The following is a 13,619-nucleotide window of genomic DNA, read 5'->3' as shown; positions in this document are numbered from 1 at the left end:
TGGAACACCACTGGCCCGGCTGGGCCGCATCTGTGAGAAGCCAACCGCTTCTGCGGAAAGGAGGTCGCTTCTGCGGTTTCTAGGCTGGCCATCCATGGCTGCATCTGCGACGGCTTAGCCGCTTCTGCGGTCTCGCACCTACGATTGGCCAACCATAGGTGCGGTTATGACAAATGCCTGGAGCTTCAGCTCCTTCTCATATTTTAAAGTAAGCTCGAGCCTCGTACGATTGACGCTCGGGTCCCCCGGGTCCCCGCCCGAACATACCGACAAGTTTGAAATAATAAAACAGACTTGCTCGAACCCTCGGAACGCCCAAAACAACACTATATCTAAGAATCACACCCTAAAACCAATTGGATCAAACTTATGAAATTCATGTTCTTCAATCTACTTCCAATATGATGAAACACACTTATACTACTCGGATTGTCACCAAATTTTGCGCGCAAGTCTTAAATGACATCAAGGAACTATTCTCGGTCTCGGAATCCCGTTCGGACCTCGATAACACAAAAATCCGCTCGAAACCAAATTTAAATAACTTCAAAATCCTTAAGGAATCAACTTTCACTATTAGGCTCCAAAATGTTCATGGGTCATCCAAAACCCGATACAGACATATGTCCAAATCGAAAATCATCATACGAACCTATTGAAGCCGTCAAATCCCGATTCCGAGGTCGTTTACTCAAAATATTGACCGAAGTCAAACTTGGCCTTCTAAGCCAACCTTAAGGAACCAAGCGTTCCGATTTCAATCCAAACTCTTCCAAATCCTAAACCAACCATCCCCACAAGTCATAAATCAGTTAAAGCAAGTACGGGAAGTCTTATTCAGGAGAGCGGGGTTCTAGAAAATAAAATGACCGGTCGGGTCGTTACAATTTTATCTCCATGAAAGTCGATCACTGTATGGATATTCTTCTTGAAGTATTTGATTATCAAGAAGAACATCTATTGATTACGATATTATTTTATGTCTTGATCCCTTTGTGAATATCCCGAGAATTTATGAAATTTTTTAGATCCCTCTTCAAGGGAATATGTATCCCTTTATATAGATGTGCATTAGAGTTTAGGGTAGAGTAACCTCCAAAAAATCCTGATAGACTCTTAAGATTTCAAGAGTCCTGTAGTATCTTGAATTTAGAATTTAGCTTGATCCTTTAAAATTTCAATGTCTACACTTGAACCAAATCACATCAAATATAACAGAAACTACATCGGTCCGATTTTTGTCGATTTTACAGTTTCCCCGATTTTTATCGTTTTTCTTTTTGTGAAAATTCTCAAGTCTCAGAGTCTTGACATCAAGTCCCTTACTTGACATCGGAAAAATTGTAGGAAATTCTTGAAATAGACTAATTGATCATATGGCTACTGAAAAGGCCAACGTTAGATATTAAACCCACATTGAGAAAAAAATTATATTAATTAGATATACAGTGTACTCACAAGTCTTAATATATTTTGCAGGAAAACATCCACTAAACAATAAGGCACTAGATAACAATTTCACAAGGATAATTAGTCTTAGTGAGGGAATAATTACTGTGTTCAAAGGAAAATGTTGCAAAACACAGTTTAAAAAAATTATTTGTATAAAACTATCAGACAGTAACAAATGCTTAATTAGTTAGAAAAGCCACTTCCACAAAGAAAATAAAACATACTCAAGAATTTAAGAAAAATATGTAAAAACATACATATATGTGCGTAACTATAAGTTTTAAATAGGTATTTATATAGTCGATTCCGTTTGATTTTTTCAATTATTTTTTGCTTAAAATCAAAATCAAACCAAAATTTTATCAGTTTTAAACCAAATCAAACAAACAAACAAATATCTTTTTTGTTTTTGGTCGGTTTACTTAAGTTTTTAATTTGGTTTAGTTTTACGGTTTACATGAACACCTCCATATATAGTTAATTAATTTCATTGTCTGAATAACTTTTAGGCAGTCAAATGCACGCAGTCAATGATTTTTGTGTTTGCCCTTTTTGTGCTACTTCTCTTGGATATGTATGGCTATTTTAAAATTGACATAGCATTTAAACCACAAGCTCAAAATTCAATTAAATTTGACAAAAAAAATATAATTTATCTATCGCTAGACATCTAACACAATGCAGTGAGGGAAAAAACCCCAGATATTATGATGATATATTAAAAAGTATGTCATGCTCTAATCATATTCCAAAATTGTGAGGAACTGCTCATAAATAATAGAGTAGTAAATCTGAACTCAAATTCTCAATTAGTCCATCAAATAATTTCCAATTATGTACATGTGATATACGCTTATATGTTTATATATTAATGACTTTACATATTCCTAACTTCGACCAAATTACACTAATTTTAATAGGACACTTTAGTCATTTTTTCCCCTACATAAGAGGCCATCATTTGGTCTTTTTCCTACAGTATTGTGATGACCCAAATGCCATCTTTAAATTAAATAATCATATCGGTATTTTAAGACCTTGAAAAGCGCTATCAATAATTTCTCGGCTTGCGTGCGCAGTCCATATAATTTTTCGGAAGGTTTTTAAGTGAAAATGGATTAAAATATGAATTAGAGCTTTAAAACTCGACTGAGTTGACTTCGGTCAACATTTTGAGCAAACAAACCTGGATTCGAGTTTTTACCATTCCGGTAGTTCTGTATCGTGATTTGGGACTTGGCCATGTGATATCGAATTCGGAGGTCCCTAGTTCAAATTATCGCCATTTAGCGGAATCTAGAAATCTAAGGCTAAAGATTTCTTAAATTTGACCGGAGATTTGACTTTTTGATATCACGGTCGGAATCTGATTCTAAAAATTGAAACAACTCCATTATGTCATTTATGACTCGTGTACAAAATTTGAAGTCATTTCGGATTGATTTGGTATGTTTCGGCGCAAAATAGAGAAGATGGAAGATTTGAAAACTCATAATTCAATTCGATGCGCGATTCGTAATTCCGCCGTTGTTTGACGTAGTTTGAAGCCTAGATTAAGTTCGTACTGTATTTTGGGACATATTGTATAATTTGTTAAGATCCCGAGGGCCTCAGGTAGATTTCAGAAGGTTAACGGAATGGATTTCGGACAAAAAAAAAGAAGAAGAATGAGGGGTTGCTGAAATTTTCTGCTGCAGAAGCTGACTTTGGACAGCAACTGTGCAATCGTGGAGCCTAATTTGGAAGCTTATATCTAGCAATCTATAAGGAATCTGAAAATGTACAAAACATGAAGGTTGTAACTCTTGTATTCTAGTTTCCAGAAAATTAAACTATTCATTATTGGATATTTGTACAAAAAGTTATGATTGATTGAATAAGGGCTGGTAAAGTTGTTTTGAAATTTCCCAAAAATTTCTGATGCAAGGAGGCTACTTTGGAAGCTTATATCTCGAAGTATATAAGGAATATAAGAATATACGAAACACGAAAGTTGTAGCCATTGGATTCTAGTTTCCAAAAAGTTAAACCATTCATCATTCGGACATTTGTACATAAAGTTATGATCGATTGACTGAAGGCTGGTAACAGCTTTTGTTTGCCCGGAAATATGAGACAAAGTCGCATTTGACACATGCGACTTGCTTAGGCAGAATACTTAAAACGGGAATTAGCCATTTTTACTCATTTTTGAATTTTGAGTTTCAGATTTGAGCGATTCTAAAGGGATTTTTCACAAATTCGACTTGGGTAAGTGTTCTCTATCCGCAAGTGATTATATTTCATAAATCCATGTCAATATTCATCATTTATTTTCGGATTTAGATGGAAGAAATTTGGATTTTTTGTAAAATCTTCCAAAAATGAAAATTTAAGATTTGAAAGCCAATCCGATGTCGGAATTCGATAATTTTGTATGGTTGAACTCCTATCGGAATGGGTTGTCGGATTTTATGAGTTTCGTCAGATTCCGAGAGGCAATTTTTGGGTTAAATTTCGAATTTTAATCCGAAAAATTAGTAAATTCATTTGGAATTAATTCCTATGATTCGTGTTGAGTATTTCGAATTGTTTGTGAATAGATTTGTAGATTTAAAGCCAAATTCTAAAAGGGAAAGTTGTGGTTGAGTAATTGATTGAAATTGTAAAGCGAGGTACGTGCTTCATGTTTTAATTGTTTCATGTTTATTGTTGTTTCTATGATTACGTGGCTTGTTAATTTATTGATAAGCCTTGTTGCAATTATTTATTTATTTTTGAAAAAGTATTAGTTGTTTTCCTTGGTTTCATTATTGTACATAAAGATTGAGTGAGTTGACATTGTTTTACTATATATATATATATATATATATATTATGTATTCCTGCTGGTTTCATTTTGAGATAATATTGATGAGTTTATGAGAAGTACGATTTTCTGTTTACATTTGTTGAGATAAAAGTATTGTGAAAGGCTTGGCCTGAATTGTGAAAGTTTTTAATAAATGAAATAAATGATAGTGATAAGGGTGGACATGTGAAATAAATGATAGTGATAAGGGTGAACAGGTGAAATAAATGATAGCAATAAGGGTGGACAGTTGAAATAAATGATAGAGATAAGGGTGGACAGGTGAAATAAATGATTGCGATAAGGGTGGACAGGTGGGATCGGGTTGCACGCCGCAACAAGACAGTGATAAGGGAGGACATTTATGTTTTACTGATTTTTAATATAAGATTTGGAAAATTTACTGTTTTACTCTACTGTTTCTCATACTCTGCACATATGGTTATTTTAATGTGAAGTTTGGAAATTTGGAGATTTGTGTGAGATCTTGGTTACAACTGAAGCCTGGAATAGGCGACTGAGCTATTTTATTTAATGTTACAGTTTATCTTTCTTGTTGGTGTAGAATTGTTATATTGCTTTATTATATATAATATTGCAGGTTATGTTACATTGCCTCGCCTTAGCCTCGTCACTACTTCGTCGAGGTTAGGCTCGGCACTTACTCAGTACATGGGGTCGGTTGTACTGATACTACACACTGCACTCTTTTGTGCAGATACTGGAGTTGATCCTAGCGATGCACATTAGACTTGCTCGGATTCAGCTATTTACAAGAGACTTGAGGTATAGCTACAAGGCGTTCGCAGTTCTGAAGTCTCCTTCCACTTTATCATAGCTGTGTATTTCTTTCAGCCAGCTTTATTTTCATTCAAACCTTTATTTGTATTATTTTAGTAGCTCGTGCACTTGTGACGCCAGTTCTGAGATGGTTTTTTAGACATCGCTAGTATTATGGATTAATTGTTTTATATTAGAATTACTTTCGCATTGTTTCTTTGATATTAAATTGAATTTAAAATTGTTAAAAATAATTAATATTATTCTAAAGTTGGCTTGCCTTTAGGCGCAATCACAAACCCAAAGGTGGAAATTTTGGATCGTGACAAGTATACACATTTCATTTGTTTCTTATTGCTTTTTCACGATGGCTAAATTGTTCATGTTTGTTATTGTTGGTATGGTAATGACATACCTTCAAATAATAGGTATTTTCTCATCATCTCATTATCTTGATTTTACTTGGTTTTACTTTTAACATTTTATTGTTATTATTTTGTATACCTTCAAATAATGATATTCTTTTTGGGGTATCCCATATGTTTTGTGCATGATTCTAGAAAATAGGTCGTGAAAGCATTGAAAGGGGAATAAATTTAGCAAATCACATTTTTAACGTAATTTATACAGATGAGTTTAAGTTCTATGTACTATTGATGTACAAATATTTATATAACTCGATTACCTAAAATGTAATTAACCCTTTTTTATTAATATTGGTTGGTCGCTTGAAAAAATAGTCAACAAACTATTATAATTGATTAAACTATATCAATAACATAAAATCTTGTGTAGAATAGGTGCTTTAGTTTCAAAGGGTGTCAACTTGGGAACTTATGCAATGGCAGAAGCACGGCTAATGACGGGGTTCAATTGAATCCCTTCCATTGGATTACTGTGTAAATAATGCGAGAATAATATTTTTCATATACATATAAACTTTTGAATCTCTCCCTACATAGAAAAACTTTTCATTGTAGTGACATAAGTAGTTTAGAAAATTGCTTTGGGTCACAAGTATGAACTTTTTGAATTCCCTTATTACAATTTTTGGCTCTGTCGCTGATTCTACAATAAATTTATTTATTTACACTAACATTTTTTTATGATGCAGAGGCACAACCTATTGGAGTATGTTATGGAAAAAATGGTACCAATTTACCATCAGCACAAGATGTTGTAAATCTTTATAAAGCTAATGGCATAACAAATATGAGAGTTTATGATCCAATTGCTGAAACACTCACTTCTCATAAGGGAAGTAACATTGAAATAATTCTTGATATTCCTAATGATAATCTTCAAGCTTTAACAGATCCAAATGCAGCTACAAATTGGGTTAATGCAAATATTGTGGCTTATTCACCAGATGTTAAGTTCAAATATATAAATGTTGGAAATGAAATATCCTCGGCTAATAGTGCAACATCTAAATTTGCTCCCTTTCTTCTCCCCGCGTTGCAAAACGAGCAACAGGCGATAACGAAATTTCAACTTCAGGTTAAGGTCTCAACGGCTATAGAGACAGGGATTTTGACGAACACATATCCACCTTCTCAGTCAGTATTAGGGACGATATAAGCAGTTTCATTAACCCACTTATCGGGTTCCTGAAACAGAATAACTTGCCTGTCTTAGCAAATATTTATCCGTATTTTGGTTATCTTGGCGACCCTGCTCATGTGCCACTCCCTTATGCACTATTTACACAACAAAATCCCGATCCATCGGGCTATCATAATCTTTTCGACGCTATACTGGATGCAACCTATTATGCTATTGAGAAAGCTGGCGGAGAAAACTTGCCAATTGTTGTTTCGGAAAGTGGATGGCCATTTGATGGTGGAGATGGAGCAAGTATAGATAATGCTGGAACTTATTACACTAATTTGATTAGTCATGTGAAGTCAGGTGCAGGAACTCCACACAAGCCTGGAACTGCTATAGAAACTTATTTGTTTGCTATGTTTGATAAAAATATTAAGATCGGGGCCGAGACCGAGAAGCATTTTGGGATTTTCCATCTTGATAAAACTCCGAAGTATAATCTTAGCTTCTAGTTAAGTAGTTGATTTTACAAAATTTGTAATTCTTCAATGATTTTAGGTGAAAACTATTGTCTTAATAAAAATTTCTTTTGTATGGAAGAATACATGAAAGAAGTTAGTTCCTAAAATATGTCGTTCATATCTATATGCCTACCACCTTTATTAAAATTTATTTATGCAGTCTAATTACTTGTTTAATTGATTATTTGTTCTTTATGTATTAGCAATGTTTACTCCTATATATGTATTCAATAATTTTCTAACACGTCGTTAATCTAAAAGGAATGCGAAAAGGAATATTGAATCATATTGAAATTTCAAAGGTTATTTGGTGGAAACTAAAAGAGAAAAAGAAAAATAAACAATTAAATCTTAACGAAAAAACTTGAAACTTGTTCTATTTTGCTTTTCATGACTTGATATATAAAATATGTAATTGTTAACACGTGATACACATGTAACACACACGTCACTAGTGATTAGTTATTTCTAAAATGATTTAGTTAGATTCCTTGTTTCAATTCAGGAGCTTTACACGAATAGGAATAGTCGGTTGGATTCAATAATTACTTTTTTCTAGTCGTATTATTACGATCCGAAATTCCCATTCTCAGGATCGTGATGGCGTCTAACATTTCACTTGCTAGGCAAGCCAATGTTAGAGATCATTAAGCCCATTTTTTAACATTCGGTGAATAACAACAATGAAACCATAACAAATTAAAAAGGAGCGTAGAAATACATAATATTCTTAATAATTGTACACAATTACCCAGAATCTGGTGTCACAATTCACGAACTTCTAAGATTAACTACAAGCAGAGTCTGAAAGATAATACATTATTCTGAAAGGAAAGAAATAGTAAAATAACAAGACTAGGAAAAGACTCCAGGGTCTGCGGACGCTAGCAGATCTACCTTGGCCTCCTGACGATCAAGCCCAGTTGCTAAACTCTCTGCACAGAAGTGCGGTGTAGTATCAGTACAACCAACCCCATGTACTGGTAATGCCGAGTCTAACATCAGCGAAGTAGTGACGAGGCTAGGACAAGACACCACAAAACAATCATGAACAGTTTAACAATATATATATATACCAATAATAGCGATAATGGAAACAAGGCAGGTAATATTGAGAGGGGACATGCTGAGGGGGATCACAATATAAGGAATCAAAGTAGTAATAAGGACTTGATCAATCAATATGCCTTAAACAGACAGAGAAAGTAATAGTGGTAAAGAAAACTGCACAGCATCACCTTCGTGTTTTTACTCTCAATCTCACCATATGAAGCAATAGAAACGGCACGACATCACCCTTCGTGCATTAACTGTCTCATAACATGGCAAGGCATCACCCTTCGTACATTAACACTCACAATATGGCACGGCATCTCCCTTCGTGCATTATCACTTATAAAACATGGCACGACATCACCCTTCCTGCATTAACACTCTCCCTCACAAAACAAGAAGCAATAATAATAGGGAGATAGAAATGAAAACAACAAGTTTACTTCAACGTTTGATTTAATAATATCAACCTCAACTTTGAGTCAATACTCATTCAATACCAAGGTCCATAAACATGATAAAATTGCTCAACATAAGAAGTTTTTTTTAAAATTTTTAACTCAACATAAGAAGTAGCTAGTCTAACATGGATAATAAGATCAAAGAAACAACAATTACAAGGATAGGACCCACTCGCATGATATAACTCGACAATAACGCATATGTACTCGTCATCTCACTTATACGTTGTACCTAACATTCAAACACGTAACAAATAGGCAAATAAGACCTAATCCCTCAAGCCATAGTTAACCAAGACACTTACCTCGCTCCAACGGCAACTCAAAGATCAACCACCGTTTTTCCTTTCACACAAGCCTCTGGACCAATAGAATCTAGCAAATTACCAACCAAACGATTCAATTTAAGCCTTAGGAACTACCCACGATAGCAAAGGATTCAATTTAGACCATTTTTTAAAAAAGTCAACACACGGGCTCACTTGGTCCAAACTCAAAATTCGGACCAAAACCCGATTACTCATTCACCTCCGAGCCCGGATATATAATTGGTTTTGGAATTCGACCTCAATTTGAGGTCTAAATCCCCAAATTTTGAAACCCTTAGTTTCTACCCAAAAATCCCCTTTTCCATCATAAAAACCATAGATTCTAGGTTGAAATCTTGTAAAATGAAGTGAAAGATTGAAAGAAACTAGTTTAGAATCACTTACCTATGATTTGGGGAAGACAAGCTCTTTGAAAAATCACCTCTTATGTTTTAGGTTTTGAAAATTTGAAGAATGAGAGAAAAATCTCGTCTAAATCTCTTTTACACAGCTGCAGATGTCGCAAATGCGACTGGGCTTCACAAATGCGGGAAATCCATTGCATTTGCGAGGTTCCCCACACTTCTGCTTCCTTCGCAAAAGCGAAAAAATGCTTGCAAATGTGAGCTGAGCTGCCCCCCCCTGTCCCCATCGCAAATGCACAGACTGCCCCCCTGTCCCCATCGCAAATGCGGAGAAAAGTTTGCTAATGCTAACATAAGGTGGCCCAGCTTCTCTTCGCATTTGCGATGAAAAGCTCGCAAATTCAAACTCTTCAGAGATCGCAAATACGATGATTGAGGCATGCAACAAAAATTTAATGCACCAGCAGTGTTCTAAGTCCTATTTTCACTCTGTAGCCTATCTGAAACTCATCTGAGCCATCGGGGCTCCAAACCAAACATGCATACAAGTCTAAAAACATCATACGAACTTGCTCGCATGATCAAATTGCCAAAATAACACCTAAAACTACGACTTTAGCACCAAATCAAATGAAATTCCCAAGAACACTTTGAAATTTCTAATTTCTCAACCAGACGTCTGAATCATATCAAACTAACTCCGTTTCTCACTAAATTTCACAGATAAGTCATATATATTATATTGGACCAGTATCGGGCTCCGAAACCAAAATAAGGACCCAGTATCAACAAGGCCAAGCATCAATCAATTCTTTAGAACCATTAGATTTTCAGTTTTTTAATTTTCAACAATAATTCATAACTCGAGCTAGGGACCTCGGAATTCGATGCCGGGTATATGCTCATGTCCCATATTTCATTACGGACCCATTAGGACCGTCAAAATATGGGTCCGGTTTCATTTACCCAAAATCTTGGCCGAAGTCAACTAAAATCAACTTTTAAGGTAAAAATTCTCATTTTTATCAACTTCAACATAAAAGCTTTTCGAAAATACTCTCGGACTACGCACACAAATCGAGGAAGGTAAAAATGAGATTTTTAAGGCTTAAGAGTGCAGAATCGAGTTCTAACATATAAGATGACCTTTTGGGTCATCACATTCTCCACCTCTAAAATAATTGTCCGTCCTCGAATAGACATAGAAAAGTATCTGTGCTGGTGAAAAGGTGGGGATATCTACTTCGCATATCGGACTCGAACTCATAGGTAGATGCCTCAATAGGCTAACCTCTCCACTACACTCGAACTGAAGGATAACTCTTCGATCTCAACTGACGAACCTACTAGTCTAGAATAGCTATCGGCTCTCCTCATAGGTCAAATCCTTGTCCAGCTGGACAGTGCTAAAGTCTAACATGTGGGATGGATTGCGTGATACTTCCGAAGCATGGACACATGGAACACTAGATGGACCACTGATAAACCAGGTGGCAACACAAGTCTGTAAGCCACCTCTCCCACTCGCTCAAGAATCTCAGAAGGCCCGATGTATCTAGGGCTCAACTTTCCCTTCTTTACAAACCTCATTACACCTTTCATGGGTAACACACGGAGCAACACTCTCTCTCCGACCATGAATGCAACATCACGGACCTTATGGTCGCCATTACTTTTCTATCTGGACTGAGTTGTGCGAAGTCTATCCTGAATGATCTTAACATTATCCAAGGCATCATGTACTAAATCTATACCCAATAACTGAGCCTCCCTCAGCTCAAACCATCCAACCGGCGATCCACATTGTTTACCATATAATGCCTCATAGGGAGCCATCTAGATGCTCGACTGATAGTTTTTATTGTAGGCAAACTCTGCTAGCGGTAGGAATTGATCCCACGAACCTCCGAAGTCAATAGCACATGCGCAGAGCATATACTCCAATATCTGAATAGTGCGCTCAGAATGCCCGTCCATCTGAGGATAAAATGTTGTGCTCATCTCAACCTGCGTGCCCAACTCACGCTACACTGCCCTCTAGAAATGCGGGGTAAACTGCATACCTCGATCAGAAATGATAGACACGGGCACACCATGAAGCCGAACGATCTCGTGGAGATAAATCTCTGCCAACCGCTCTGAAGAATAGGTTACTGCCATAAGAATGAAATGCGCTGACTTAGTCAGTCTATCCACAATAACCCAAACTGCATCGAACTTCCTCTGACTCCATGGGAGTCCAACAACAAAATCCATAGTGATACGCTCCCACTTCCACTTAGGAATCTCTATCTTCTGAAGTGAACCACCAGGTCTCTAATGCTCGTACTTTACTTGCTGACAATTTAGACACCAAGCTACATTTGCAACTATATCCTTCTTTATCCTCCTCCACCAAAAATGTTGCCACAAGTCCTGATACATCTTAGTGGTGCCCAGATGAATAGAATATCGGGAACTGCGTGCCTCCTCCCAAATTAACTCACGAAGTCCATCCACATTAGGCACACAAAGACGACTCTGCATCCTCAAAACTCCATCATCTCTAATCGTAACCTGTTTGCCATCACCATGCCACACTGTATCCCTAAGGACAAGCAAATGAGGATCATCATACTATCACTCCTTGATGCGCTCAAACAAAGAAGACCGAGCGACTGTACAAGCTAAAACACGACTGGGCTCAGAAACATCCAACCTCACGAACTAATTGGCTAAGGCCTGAACATCTAATGCAAGCACTGTCTTACCGACTGGAATGTATGCAAGGCTGCCCATACTAGCTGACTTCCTACTCAAAGCATCGGCCACCACATTGGCCTTCTCGGGATGATAAAAGATGGTGATATCATAGTCTTTCAATAGCTCCAACCATCTCCTCTACCTCAAATTGAGCTCCTTTTACTTGAAAACTACTGCAAACTTCGATGATCCGTGAAAACCTCATACGACACACCATAAAGATAGTGCCTCTAAATCTCCAGCGCGTGAACAACGGATGCCAACTCTAAATCATAAACAGGATAATTCTTCTCGTGAACCTTCAGCTACCGTGAAGCACATGCAATTACCTTGCCACCCTGCATCAATACCGCACCAAGTCCAATACGAAATACATCACAATATACTGTATAAGGCCCTGAACCTGAGGGCAACACCAGCACCGATGCCGTAGTCAAAGTTGTCTTGAGCTTCTAAAAGCTCGCCTTACACTCGTCTAACCATCTGAATGGGGTACCCTTGTGGGTCAACCTGGTCAACGAGGATGTTATAAATGAAAACCCCTCCACAAACCGACGGTAATAACCTACCAATCCCAAGAAACTACGGATCTCTGTGGCTGAAGTAGGCCTAGGCCAATTTCGAACAGCCTCAATCTTCTTAGGATCAACCTGAATACCCTCTGCTGATACAACGTCCCCCAAGAAGGTGACCGAGTCCAACCAAAACTCGCACTTTGAAAACTTAGCATATAACTAAATGTCTCTCATAGTCTGAAGTACGATCCGAAGATGTTTCTCCTGCTCTTCTCGGCTGCGGAAGTAGATCAAGATATCATCAATGAACATAATCACAAAGGAATCCAGGTAAGGCTTGAATACTCGATTCATCAAATCCATACATGTTGCTGAGGCATTTGTCAAGCCAAATGACATCACTAGAAACTCATAATGCCCATATCGAGTCCAAAAAGTTGTCTTAGGGATATCGGATGCCCTAATCCTCAACTGATGTTAGCCAGACCTCAAATTGATCTTCAAAAACACTGTGGCAGCCTGAAGCTGGTCAAATTAGTCATCAATCCTGAGCAATGGATACTTGTTCTTGATAGTGACTTTGTTCAACTGCCGATAGTCTATGCACATCCTCATCGACCCATCTTTCTTCTTTACAAATAACACGGGCGCACCCCAAGGTGAGACACTAGGCCTAATGAAGCCCTTATCAAGCAAGTCTTGCAACTGTTCTTTCAAATCTGGTAGGGCCATATGGTATGTCGGAATAGAAATAGGCTGAGTCCTCGGAACCAAGTCAATACAAAAGTCAATATCCCTGTCGGATGGCATCCCCGGCAGGTCTGCAAGAAATACCTGTGGAAACTCTCGGAAAACTGGTATAGAATCCATGGAAGGAACCTCCGCACTAGAATTGCGGACATAAGCCAAATAAGCTAGACAACCCTTCTCGACTATACACCGAGCCTTCATATAAGAGATAACTATGCTGGTAAAAAGACTCGAAGTCCCTCTCCACTCTAATCGAGGCAACACCGACAAGGCTAAAGTCACCATTTTAGCATGA

General features: G+C 37.2%; 1 pseudogene; it reads left to right on the top strand.

Annotated features, from left to right (window-relative positions):
* Positions 1-5,428: 5,428 nt before the first annotated feature.
* LOC104238201 (glucan endo-1,3-beta-glucosidase, acidic-like) lies at positions 5,429-7,121 on the top strand (annotated as a pseudogene).
* The last annotated feature ends 6,498 nt before the right edge of the window (positions 7,122-13,619 follow it).

This window comes from Nicotiana sylvestris, chromosome 11 (genome assembly GCF_000393655.2).
Source record: "Nicotiana sylvestris chromosome 11, ASM39365v2, whole genome shotgun sequence".
Classification (NCBI taxonomy): Eukaryota; Viridiplantae; Streptophyta; class Magnoliopsida; order Solanales; family Solanaceae; genus Nicotiana; species Nicotiana sylvestris.
The sequence above is the reverse complement of the archived record's forward strand: the minus strand, read 5'-3'. Positions and strand labels throughout refer to the sequence as shown.